The following is a 13890-nucleotide window of genomic DNA, read 5'->3' on the forward strand; positions in this document are numbered from 1 at the left end:
ATCATGGCGTGTGGTGCGGCGCATGGTATCCTGGGTAATTGGGACATCTCAGCGGCAGCCTACGACTTCTTGTCCATGAGCTATTTGGAGGAACATTCCGGGTGCCCTCTGATTGTGCTAGAGGCTCCGTTGGTTGGAGAACACGTATGTTCCTTTTCTTTACTTAATTGGATGGCTGAGACTTTTAGTGGCCCTGCAAACGATTTTTTGTTGGAAGCCGTGGCCACATATGCTGCCTATACATTCATGGATTAACTGGATTGTCGTCCATTGCGCCTGTGCTACTGGACAGCACCCTGGCGCAACATTAATTTCTTTTATTTCTCTTTTTTCTCTTCCTGATGGTCGGCTTGAGTTTTTTACTATACTTGCATTGTGTTATTTGGAATTTTATGCTGCAATTAATTGGACTTCAGGACTTTGGCGCTGCATTGGTTACGCCTTGTTCTGCTCTGACGATACTGAACTCTGCGTTCTCTCTTTTCTTGCCTATCAAATATTGCTTCGCTCAAGGGGGCGTGTAGTGAGTTCTCCCTGAATACGTACATACATTGTTCAGTTAGCATTACCACGTTGAATGTTATGTAGCCATCTTTTTGTCTTTGCACACGACACTGCGTTTACATGTTCTTTCTTGAATATACTGCTGACTCGAGACTTCCTTCAGACGAGTGCATTCTGTTGTTCCCATCCCAAGCTCTGCGCAGCGACCTTGGTCTGTACATGCTGTGACACACAGTCTGGAATTTTACACAATGCATGTTTTCCACTCTAGGTTGTTCGACCCACTATTTAGCCATGACACACGCGCAGCTGCAAATACCTGACAGTTGGTGCTTTTCATATCACAGACATCATGTTTATTATTCAGACCGAAGACGAGCCTTCCTGCGAGACGGCTCCTGATGCTCCTGTGATGTGATTTCACTGAGCTGATTTTTGAGGTATGGGGTCCCCTATTCAGGCCTAAGAGACCTTCTATTATAACATAATTATGATATTAGCTACTTAGTTAAGGGAAGGTGGTAGTATCCTCGGTATTTTCCGAATCGCTAAATACCACCTCGGTATTTACCGATTCGGTAAATACCACCTCGGTATTTACCGATTCGGTGAATTCCGATTCGTGATTACCGAATGTTACCGAATCGGTAACTGTTACCGAATTTTTACCTACATATAACTTAACGATTCTAATTTAACGATTCGGTACGGCTCGGTATTTAAGAAACGGTAAAATTTATTTACCTACATGAGGCCCCTAGTCTCTAATGTAAGAGAAGCTGGTGATGGCCTTCTTTTGGCTGGTGATAAGAATTGTGTCGTCCGCAATGTGGGTAGTAAGAATGATGTATGTAACAAGAATGTAGAGCAGTCGGGGAAAACAGTGTCTCCTAATACATGTTCAATCAACCTACCACCAGAAGCTACTCCTTTGGTTGTAGTTCTAGTTGGGGTCCCCCCTCTATCAGCTGACGATGTCGAACCTACAGCTGCCCTATTGACAAAGACCAAGCATTGGTGTGACCGTCACTCATTAGGCCCTGCGGGGATCTCGGCTAATATTATTATGGCAAGGCGAGTTGGTTGGGTGGGTAATGGACCCAAATGTGTTACTGGGGATTGTATCATAGTTAATTTTAATGACCACATTATACCCAGTAGATTGCTTTGGAATGTAACGAATCATTTTGGTGGGGATATCAGAGCTGTGCCCTTGGGGTTCTTTTATCCCCCCTTTAGGAGAATGTACGACCCTATTAATCCTCCCCAAGCGGATAGGCCTGTCTCCCATGATCGAGTCAGTAGGTCATTTAAAGGAAGGGAGAGCAAGGTAGCAACATTACCAGCACAATATCCATCTCTAAAGCCTACTCCCAGGGATATAGGGTCGTTGACCTCTAATAGCTTTTTCCCCCTTACCCAGATGGACCAGAATGATTGACCATTGGGATCAGGGGCGTGTAGAGTAGATTTGATTCCTAGGGTTCAAGACCCAGTTGAGAGCACTGAAGATTCCACTCGAAATTGCAAAATAATTACCTGGAATATTGCTGGCCTCAATTCTAAGAAAGACGATCCTATATGGTTGAACACCATAAAACAATATGATATAATCGCCCTACAGGAAACTTGGGATAAGGGGGATGGTTTTTGGATAGATGGGTATAGAACTTTCTCCCTACCGGCATGTCAAATTAAGGCTGGTGGAGCGAAGGGAGGACTGATGTTCCTTTTGTCCCATAACCTTAAAGGCTCTCTCTCAAGATTAGAGGCTGATTCGACCAATGTATTGGTTCTAGAAGTAAGCCGCCCAAATAATTTTAAATTGTTACTGATTAATTTCTACAATTCAAGTGATAGTATAGTTACTAATCAGCACTTGAATAAACTGAATGATTTTTTAGTTGAATATAGGAGAGATCAATCCACTATCTGTTTTATATTACTTTTAGGGGATTTTAACACATATTTATGTGACCATTTTTGTTACATATCTGATAACTTGGTTTATATTAATTCAGAGACCCCGCATTTTGAGCATTCCCCTCGAGGTGTTGCCCTGGAGAGATTTTTGTCTGAAATAGATCTTTTTGAACCCTCATTTGCCAATTCCACTGATCGTTTTCATACATTTAAGAAAAGTGAGACAATTATTGACTATATTTTTCTGTCTCATAATTTACTGGATAAGGTCATCTTTTATAATGCTATATCTTCTCCTTTTAGCGATCACAATCCAGTGCTGCTGGAATTGGCCAGTAATTTTGGATTCTTAGAATTGGGAGGGGGAACACTTGGCCCTAATACCTTGGCAACTTGTGATCAAGACAGGAGGCTTAAGTGGACCAAAGTGTTACCCGCTCTATTTTTTAAAGATTTATGTACGCACACCAGGGATCTTATAACATTATGTAACGACCCCGTAAATTCGGAGGTCGTCACATTGGAAGCTTTTGTGGGTATCTGTTCTCAGATTGCTACAGATCTGATTACTAAATCCAAAGGGTCTGTGCAACTGAAAGAAAAATGGTTTGATGAAAATTGCTCGCAAGCACATCGTGCTTTAATTCTAGCATTGAAAACCACTCCGCAAGCTAGGCCCCTGATAGCGAGTCGAAGGAAACTTTATAAGCTGGCGATCCAAAGGCGAAAATCAGAAATTAAAGCAGAAACTTGGGATGCTCTTCTATCTGTAAACATTTTAAAAGATAGTGCCAAGTTCTGGTCCATTATTAATACTCCCCTTTTTTCAGGTTTGGACAACAGTAGCCAGGACAATAATGTCACGGAAGACCAATGGTTGAACCACTTTGAAGGGATCTATGGTTCTAATGAACCCTGAGATTTAATGTCTAATAACTTTTTGCAGCAAGGTTTACTTCCTCTTACTTTTGTTGTCGAGGATATAGAAAAGGCCATAAAAGACACATCAAGTAATAAAGCACCAGGTCCAGATCATGTCCCAGCGGATATCTAGAAGCATAATCCCAGTTTTTGGGCAAAGATTTTGGTTAATGTCTTTAACGCTGTGGCTTTGATTGGGCCTCCTCCATCTTGGCGTCATTCAACAATTATTCCGGTCTTTAAAAAGGGTCAACGGAGTGAACCAAGGTGCTACAGACCCATATCCTTGATTGATTCGGTTGTTAAAGTTTTAGGCAAAGTCATTTTAGGTAAAATCACAGATTGGGCTGATGATAATAAAATTATGAGTAATCTACAATATGGATTTCGTAAAGGCCGTGGCACTATGGATCAATGCTTGAACCTTTTTATGCCAATAGGAAAATATACTATGGCTAAGGAGGGTACGTTGAAGTTGGCATTTATGGACCTGACCTCAGCTTTCGACCTGGTTAACAGGTCGAAGCTGTGGTCTATTCTATTAGAAATGGGTCTGGATTCACCTTTGGTCTATTTTTTTGTAGATCTCCATCGCGATCTTACCGCTTCAATTAGGTTGTCCCAGGATGGTAGATGTTCCAAATCCTTTAAATCTAGGAGAGGGGTTCGACAGGGGTGCATTATGGCACCCCTGCTTTTTACCCTATACATTAATGCCTTGGACAAAACTTTGGTTAAAGCGAGTTTGGATATCCCGCGTGTAGGAGACACAGTAATATCAAGTGGCTGGTTTATGTCAAATCTATGTTCTCCAAACTGGGACGCCAGGAGCTATATGATCACCCGGAAAACATTAGGCAGGATGATCTGAAATGGGTGAAAAGTAATTTTATAAAAATGATGATGATGGAAAGGGAAGGGAATGAGATACAAAAACCATCAGTAAGGGCTCATTCTCTAATAAAAACTACCTTGATAATAGAACCCTACCTGCTCATAGTTACCAAACCATTTCATCGTTGGCTCCTGACTAGATTTCGATTTAATTTAATAAATTTTACCCTGGGAGACTATCCGACTTGGTCTAAACCTGAGGATGCAGGACTATGTTCCTGCGATAATCACTCTATTCAAGATACTTTACATTTTTTACTGTTCTGTAAACATTATTCTATGATGCGGAAGAAGTTTGTGGTTCCCTTACTCAGTAAGAAGGGTTTTCTTCAGGCAAAACCTGCTTTACTTTATTTACAAATGTTAACCAATACCTGGGAAACTTTTTGTATAGCGTCTTTCCTAGTGGCTGCAGTTAGGTTGAAGGGTAGAACAATAACTAATAGAAACTTCTCGTTTGATTAGACATGATACGATTTTATGGCTCGGTACTCCTCATGTGTTCATGCTTGTTTATGCACTTTTGCTTTGTGAGTAATGAATTAATTTTTATGATTGGTTTTATGATGAACTTAACAGTGTTATTTATTGTATTTTGTATTTGTATATGAATGTAAATGTTGTTTTGTACTTTTATGATTTTAAGTAATCGATTAAAGTGGATTGATTGACAAAGCTGTGAAGACAATCATGGGTAATAAAGCCCATCAGCAAAGATGGGTGAAGCACGTTGAAGAACTGCTGAACCAGCCCATGCCGCAGTCTCCTACAGCCAGCTGAGAAGGACTTGCAAATCAACTGCAGTAGACAAACCAAGGAAGAAATACGGCAAGACATCAAACATCTGAGAAATGGGAAGGCAGCAGGACCTGACAACATTCCAGCAGAGGTACTGAAGGCAGACATTGAAACAGCAGTAGACATTCTCTATCCCATGTTTGGCAGGATTTGGCAAGAGGAAAAAGTGCCATCCGACTGCAGGGAGGGATATTTCATCAAGAGTTTCTCTGCCTCTTCACAGCAGCTGGCTCGATCGAAGTCACAAACCTCGTTTACATTCAACAGTCCTTTGATAAGTCTACAAAGAAGACACCGAGCCCAAATCCTTATAACGTGTTGTTTAATAACACATGTGGCAAAACAATACCCGACCCATTTCGGTGCAGCCGCACCTTGGTCACGGGTTACGGATAGTTTGTTTCAATCAATATATATAGGTCACATGGACATGAAAGTAGGACTACATATCACATTCAAAGCAAAGAAACAGTGGCAGCCATTTTGAAATGGTAAATTCTCCATCATGCCAAATAGCAAACTGCAACATTATTTCACCTCATAATGTCACTAAGTGCCTTAATAAACTCTGTGTATAAAAAATAACAAAGAACTGGAATGATATATATTTGCAAAATACATTTCAGAACACTTTTCAAAATAATTCCGCCCTAGTGGGCCAAGATCTGGTAGGCACCATGATGCACACCGCTATCATAAGATGCTGGCAACATAATTCAAGGCAATTCCGCCAAAGTGGGCCAATAATAAACAGGCACATAATTAAGTAACCTTTGTCCTGATAGGCTAGTGCATCTTGCACAACTGTCTATACATCAAGAATTAAAAGATGTCTGTTTACTAACCCATTGGAAAACAATTCTGCCCAAGTGGGCCAAGATTTGACAGGCATCTAATTAAATAATTCCCAAACAGTAACAGACATCTTTTAATTCTTGATGTATAGACAGTTGTGCAAGATGCACTAGCCTATCAGGACAAGGTTACTTAATTATGTGCCTGTTCATTATTGGACCACTTGGGCGAAATTGCCTTGAATTATGTTACCTGCTTCTCTTGATAGAGGTATGCATCATGGAGCTGATCAAATCTTGGCCCACTTGGGCGGAATGGTTTTGAAAAGTGTTCAAAATGGCTGCCACTGTTTCTTTGCTTTGAATGTGATATGTAGTCCTACTTTCATGTCCATGTGCACTATATGTATTGATTGAAACAAACTATCCATAACCTGTGACCAAGGTACGGCTGCACCGAAATGCGTCGGTTATTGTTTTGCCCTGTGTTATGAAACAACACGTTATAAGGATTTAGGCTTGGTGTTGTCTTTGTAGACCTAACAAAGGACTGATCTAAGCGCCGCATTTGACACGGTACATCATAAAATCCTGTTAACCCGCCTTTCCGACTTAGGAGTGACCGGAGACGCGCTGGCATGGTTCGAATCTTTTCTATCAGACAGAACATTTCAGGTCTTCAACGGCACATCCCGCTCTTCCACTCGCCTTCTGGGATGTGGAGTCCCGCAGGGCTCTTCTCTAAGCCCCACGCTCTTTAATGTGTATATGAAGCCACTGGCTGGGATTGTTCGTCCGCATGGTATTAACATCATCTCCTATGCGGACGACACCCAGCTGGTGGTCTCCCTTACACAGAAGAGCGACCTCCAGTCACCACCAGACCTAGCGGCCTGCCTGGAAGACGTAAAGAGCTGGATGATGAGCTCATGCCTAAAGCTCAATGATGACAAAACTGAGCTCATGCTCCTGGGCCCGGCCTCCCCTGCCACTATAGAGTCGATCTGGCCACCTAGCATGGGAATGGCCCCACCCCCCAAAGACAACATCAAAAGCCTAGGTGTGTGGCTCGATAAATCTCTGAGCCTCAATACTCAGGCCTCCAAGATATCAGCCACCTGCTTTGGCCTCCTTAGAGTGATCAAAAAAGTCCTTCCCCTCCTCCCGCTCGAGGCCAAACAAATAATCATACAGGGCCTCATCCAAGCTCGTCTGGACTTTAACAACGCCCTCTATTTGGGAGCACCAGACTACACCCTACAAAAACTTCAACGCGCGCAGAACTGCGCCGCCAGGGCGCTGCTGGGAATTCCTCGGAGGATCCCAATAAAAATCGGCCTGAAGACCTTACATTGGTTACCTGTCAGGGACCGAATAAAGTTCAAAGCACTCTGTATTGCCCACCAGACATTCTGGGAAACGGGCCCAGACATCAACTGCTCCCTGATTTCTCCATACAGGCCTAACAAGTCCCTTCGCTCCTCAACGGCATTTCTAGCCAAAATTCCCAGAATCTTTAGAGCCAGAGCAGGAGGACGCTCTTTTTCGTATAATGTCTCCAAACTCTGGAACACCCTCCCTCTGCAGCTGAGAAACAACCCCTACCTGACCAGTTTCCGTAAACAGCTAAAAACTCATCTGTTTAACGCTTAACAAAAATAACCTCACGAGGGTTTTTTCTCTGTTTTTAGCGCCTGGACGCCTCAGGGCAACTGCTGCGCTTTATAAATCACATTTTCATTTCATTTCATTTCATTTCATTTCACTGTTGAATATATATATTTAAATGCACAAAGAGTCCTGGCACTCGAAGTCGGTTAGGTTCTGTGATTTTCTAAAACTTTATTAACTGCCACTCCAGAGACGCGTTTCAGCCATGTCGGCCTTTATCAATCTGGCATCAACTTGTGAATACAAATGTCAGCAAGTAAGACTTCCATCATTGTAGTGACAGAGACGAACACCCAACCCACTTTACAGCAAACTGGCGTCCTGGTAGATCAATCCCCAGCCTGCTTGGTAAGTGTTCATGATATTTAGGTTGTGCACGCATTCACAGTTGCAATTCTCATTATTTAAAACAGCTATCCAATGATAAAATCACCTCGCCTGAGTGCCTTTCGCTGAACGTGTCGGGTATTGTTTTGCCACATGTTATTAAACAACACGTTATAAGGATTTTGGCTCGGTGTCTTCTTTGTAGACTTAACAAAGGAATGTTGAATATATATATATAAATATAAATAAATATAGAGAGAGATAGAGATAGTCACAGAATGAAGGAACAAGTCAATGCTCAGTTGAAAGACTAGCAAGCTGGCTTCTGCAAAGATAGATCTTGCACAGTCCAGATTGCAACACTCCCATCTATCTCAATTTCACCGACTATAAGAAGGTATTGGACAGAGAAACCATTTGGAAACTCGTCTGCTGCTATGGTGTGCCAGAGAAACTCGGAAGAATCATCAGGAACTCTTACAAGGGAATGACCTGCAAGACAGTCCATGGAGGACAACTCACGGAAGCCTTTCAAGTGAGGACTGGAGTCTGCCAGGGATGTTTGCTCTCACCTTTTCTCTTCCTGCTGGCCATAGTCGGGATCATCAAGACATCCACAGCAAGGAGAAGAAATGGGATCCAGTGGACACCTTTGATGCAGTTCGACAACTTGGACTTTGCAGACTACCTGGCTCTACTCTGCCATACCCATCTGCAGATGCAAAAGAAGACAGACAATGTGGCAGCCACATCAGCACAACTTGGCCTTAACGTCCACCGGGAGAAAAAACAAGATCCAGAAGGCTGACAAGACCAGCACAACTGCAGTCACTCTTGCAGGCGATGCACTGGAAGAGGTTGAAACCTTCACCTACCTGGGCAGTGACATAGACAAGCAGGCCGTTACAGATGACAATGTCAAGGCAGCTAAAGATCTGGAGCTCCAAGGACCTAATACTGCAAACAAAGATGAGGCTTTTTAACACCAACGTAATCGGTCTTAATGTATGGAGTAGAAAATGGAGTGCAACAGTGACCTCTACCTACAAAGTCAAGACCTTCATCACCACCTGTCTGAGAAAAATCTCTGAATCCACTGGCCACACACCATGAGCAATAACAACCTATGGCAGCAGACTTTACAACTCCCTGCTCATGAAAAAAATCAGGAAAAGATGTTGGGGCTGGATAGGTGACACCCTCCGCAAGCCTGTGTCAAACACCACCAGGTAAGCTCTGACCTGGAACCCTCAAGAGAAAAGGAAAAGAGGAATGTCAAGAAATACCTGGTGCCGAGGCAGCAAAGCTGACTGCAAGGAGATTGGTTACATCTGGAGTCAGATTGAAAGAAAAGCCCAGGACAGAGATGTAAGGAGGAGGGGTAGTAGTTATAAGTAAGTAATTCATCACTGTAGGCAATACCAAGAAGGCCACTCATTGTTACGTTTACATTTTTGCATATTCTTAATTGCAAGCACATGCCCACCATGTTTATGCGGTAGCATTTTTCTTTTTTCTACTTTCATTCTTTTATCTTGCGAATGCTTAAGTTTGTGCATTTTATTGTAGATGGATGAGTGGATGAAATTAAGAATGAATCAGTGCACAGATGAATGAATACAAGTGTGAAGATGAGTAATAGAGGGCATGTAAGATGAGGCATTGAGTACTTAAACTCATCAGTAACTGAAGAGAAACTTTCTGTTACGTGTCAGACCTACTGGCATTACTATTGTTCAATTTTACGGGGTTGCTAATTCCACCAAAACTCAGCATTTTCTCCCACAATAGAACTGAGGAAAGGCTGCTTGTTGCAATAGTTTCTACTGGTGCATGTCTTTCACCTGCACCATTACTCAAGTAGCAAAAAATATATTTAAGCTAACCCGCAATTAAGAAAAAATATAATGTCCTGTAGCTGAATTCTATGTCTCTTGTGGCTTTATTTTACTTTTAGATTAGCTTTAGCTAAAGTGTTTTACATGAAAATTGCAAAAACAACAGAAATTAAGTAGCAAAAAATATATATTTGTTTTTTGGGTTAATCAAATGCAAAAAATAACAGACAGAAGGATCAATGGAAACAATTTCCTTTTTTTGTTTCTGGTGCAAACTTGTAAATGGGGGTCTAAATCTGGAGTGAATGGAAAGTCCAACAGGACCTGATAAGAGGAGGAAAGGGACGACAGTAAGAATGGGTGCAATGGAAGGAGCTTTAAATGTAACTTGTTTATAAGGATGAAAAGCATCAGGAAGAGTATTAAGAAAGGACTAGAAATTCAGCCGGAAAGCCGTCTGAATAGATGAAAACAAGATACAGAGAAAGTGTAACACATACATTGGGAAATACCTGTGGTCATCAAAGAGGAAACAGAACTGATACGAGACTTTTAGCTGTAGATTCCTTACCTTGGAATGATCGTCAGACTGGATTTGGAACTCTTTCGTGAGCAGTACCCCTGCGTACCAGTAGGTGGTGTGGTTCAGATCCGCAGGGCGTCAGTGTCATCCGTGCCAGAAGGGACATGTGCAGTGCCTATATAGGCAGCCACCTCAGCCCGCTGTCAGTTCTTTTCTTTTCAAGAGCAGTCAGTGCAGATTCAGAGAGAGCTACCCCCATTCATTTTTTTACTGTTATTTTTCGACTTTTTGGGCTGAAGTTTTTTGAGACATGTCTCCTGCTGTGGCAGGGATGTCGGTTTCCAGCTATGTCCTTACCTGCCAAGCAACCATAACACGCAAGCTCCCCAGCCTCTGTGGAGCCAAGGACACGGTACCCCGGCAGCCACAGAATCTTTAGTTGGCCCTCAGACCGTTATGGACAACCAGTGAGCGGCAGGATATGCCATCACCTGCACCACTGGAGGTCGACCACTAGATTCTTCAGACTGTTCGGAGGGGCTACTCCCTCCCCTTCATGACTACCCTTCGATCCAGGCCATCCACTTGTGACAGGCTGATGGGGGACCAGCTCTCCTTAATCAGCCAGGAAGTGGCTGGTCTCTTGGCCAAGGGAGGCACAGAAAGGGTGCCGATGCCAGAAGCAGGCTGTGGTTGTTATTCCAGCTACATTCTGGTCCCCAAGAAGGACGGAGGCCTTCATTCTAGACCTGCGCCCTCTCAATATCTTACTGGAAAATTCAAAATGCTCATGCTCGCTCAGGTTCTGTCTGCCCTCGACCCAGAAGACTGGATGGTAGCGTTGGACTTGCAAAATACATACTTCCACTTTCCCATCCTGCCTGCCCACAGGCATTACCTGTGGTATGCGGTGGGCCACGAGCACTTTCAGTATGCCGTGCTCCCTTTTGGCCTCACCAGCACCCCTTGGGTGTTCACCAAGGTGATGGTGGTGATTGCAGCTCATCTGAAGAGATCAGGGGTGCCAGTCTTCCCCCTATCTTGATAACTGGCTTATGAAGGAGGGCTAGCCCCAGGTAGTCGTCTCTCACCTCCAGCCTACATTGGACATCCTGCACTCGCTAGGATCCACTATCAACATGCCGAAGTCACACCTGACTCCCTCTCAGATGCACCCTTTCATCTGAGCTTTTCTGGTCACGGTGCACTTTCTGGCTTATTCTCCCGAATGGCGGGTTCAGGATATTCAGGTTATGATACCGATGTTTCAGCCTCTATCCTGGGTTTCGTGAGACTAACGTTCAGGGTGCTTTGCCTCATGGCCTCAAGAATCCTGCTTCTGACACATGCCTATTGGTATGTGCGGGCTCTGCAGTGGTACCTGAAGTTCCACTGGGTGCAGCATCAGCGGAAACTCTCCGAAATGGCCCAGATCTCATAGGGTACTGCAAGAGATCTGCAGTGGTGGTTAACGAACAGCGATTGGGTTAGCAGTGAACACTCTCCCTTCCCCAATCAGATCTGAAAGTAGTGACAGATATGTCACTCCTGGGAAGGGGCAGCCATCTGAGAGAGGTGAAGATCAGAAGACTCTGGTCTCCGGTGGAATCCAGACTCTACAGCCATCTATTGGAGCTCCAAGCAATCCGGCTGGCTTCTAGATTTTCCACCCATCATCAATGGAATGATAGTGCAGGTTTTCATGGACAACACCACTGCCATGTGGTACTGCAACAAGCAGGGCCGGGTGAGTTAGTGGACATTTTGTCAAGAGGCCCCGCGCTTCTGGACATGGAAAAGCAGAGCATATGGTGGTTCAACGCCTGGCAGGCTCTCTGAACATCAGGGTGGACAAACTCAGCTGAAGATGGCTAGCGGATAACAAATGGCGTCTCAATCAGGAGTTGGTGCAAGGCCTCTTTCAACAGAGGGGAGAACATTGTTTAGATCTGTTTGCCACTGCCGAGAACGCGCAAGGTCAGCAGTTTTGCGCTCTGGAATTTCCAAGGCGGCTCTCGCTTGTAAACGCTTTTTGTCTCGGGTGGAGCTCAGAACTCCTGTACGTCTTTCCGCCCATACCACTCATGCCCTGAGATCTCAAGATCAGGAAAAACAAGGCCTAAGTCATCCATGTGGCTCCAGACTGGGCTCGGAGAGTTGGTATCTTAAGCTGTTGAGCATTGCCACTGATTCCCTAATCAGTCTGCCCTTTCTGGAGGATCTTCTGTTGCAGCAACAGGGGAGGGTTCTCCACCTAAACCTGTCGACGCTCCGCCTTCATGCATGGAGATTAACCAGCGACAGTGGGCAGCTTTTGACCTTCCCCCTAATGTCTGTAACAGCATTTTGGCAGTGAGGAGTCCCTCCACCAAGACGGTATACGCCTGCCGCTGGAGCAAGTTTGTGGCACAGTGTGCAGAAAAACAGATTGACCCCCTTTTGCTCCCCTCTCTCAGGTACTTCTGTTTATTCTTTCCCTTGCCTTGCAGGGTGCTGCTTTGGGCACCTTAAAAGGCTATCTTTCTGCCATCTCTGCGGTTGGCAGGTCACCCATCCCTGTTCAAATCACCAATTGTACATAGGTTTTTGAAAGGTCTCTGACACATGTTCCCTCCTTCACCCATTATCATACCTCTGTGGGACATAAATTAAGTCCTCACTTTTCTCATGTGCGCTCCCTTTGAGCCTCTACTCAACTGTCCTCTTAGGCTTCTTACAATCAAAACAGCTTTTCTGGTGGCCACAGCATCTGCTCGGGAGTATCAGTGAGCTCCAGACTTTGTAATCTTAGCTTCAGTAACTCAACATCTTCCCGGCCAAGCTGGTCCTTTGCAATAGAGCTTCCATCCTTCCGAAGGTGGTCACTCCTTTTCATGTAGGCCAATCCATCACCCTGTTTAAATTTTTCGCTCCACCGCATCCCTCTAAGGAAGAGAAGCCACTGTATCGACGGGATCCAAAAATAGCATTCCCGTTTCACATTGAACACACAGGAGTGCCACGTGGAAGACCAACTCTTCATGGGGCAAGTTGGAGCCAAGAAAGGGAAGGTGGTACAGAAAAGGACCATCTCCCAACGGATTGTGCTCTGTATCAAAATCTGCTAAGCATTGGCCAAGAAGCAACCCCCTGAGGGGTTTTGTGCTCATTCCACCAGGCCAGGACCATCGCGATAGCATGCAAAGTCCTGGTCCTCGCCATCTTGCTTGGGTATCTATTCTAAGGTAAGGAATCTGCGGTTAGAAGACTCTTATCAGATGAACCATTTATTTACCTTTGGTAATGCCATATTTGATAGAGACTATCTGGCCGCAGATTCCTTACCGACCACCCATCCTCCCCACTCTGCGAATAGATTTCTAGGGATAGGGCTGTTCCTCTTTAAGGACCCTAGTTTTGCACACCAATGGTCAGTGTTCTTAGTGGCTCTGCGCTCCTGGCATGGAAAGTCGTGAAAAGAAACTGACGACATCGCTCTGGGTTGACACCTATATAGGCACCGCACACGTCACTTCCAGCGTGGATGACTCCGACAAAACCACACGGTGCAAACGACACCACATACTGGTGCGCAGGGGTACTGTTCACGAAAATATTTCGGATCCAGGCTGACGCCTGGGGATAATTTTAAGGTAAGGAATATTTGGCTAAAAAGAGTCTCTACCAGATAAGGCATTACCGAAGGTAACTTGTTCTT

This window comes from Triturus cristatus, chromosome 2_1 (genome assembly GCF_964204655.1).
Source record: "Triturus cristatus chromosome 2_1, aTriCri1.1, whole genome shotgun sequence".
NCBI classification, from domain to species: Eukaryota; Metazoa; Chordata; class Amphibia; order Caudata; family Salamandridae; genus Triturus; species Triturus cristatus.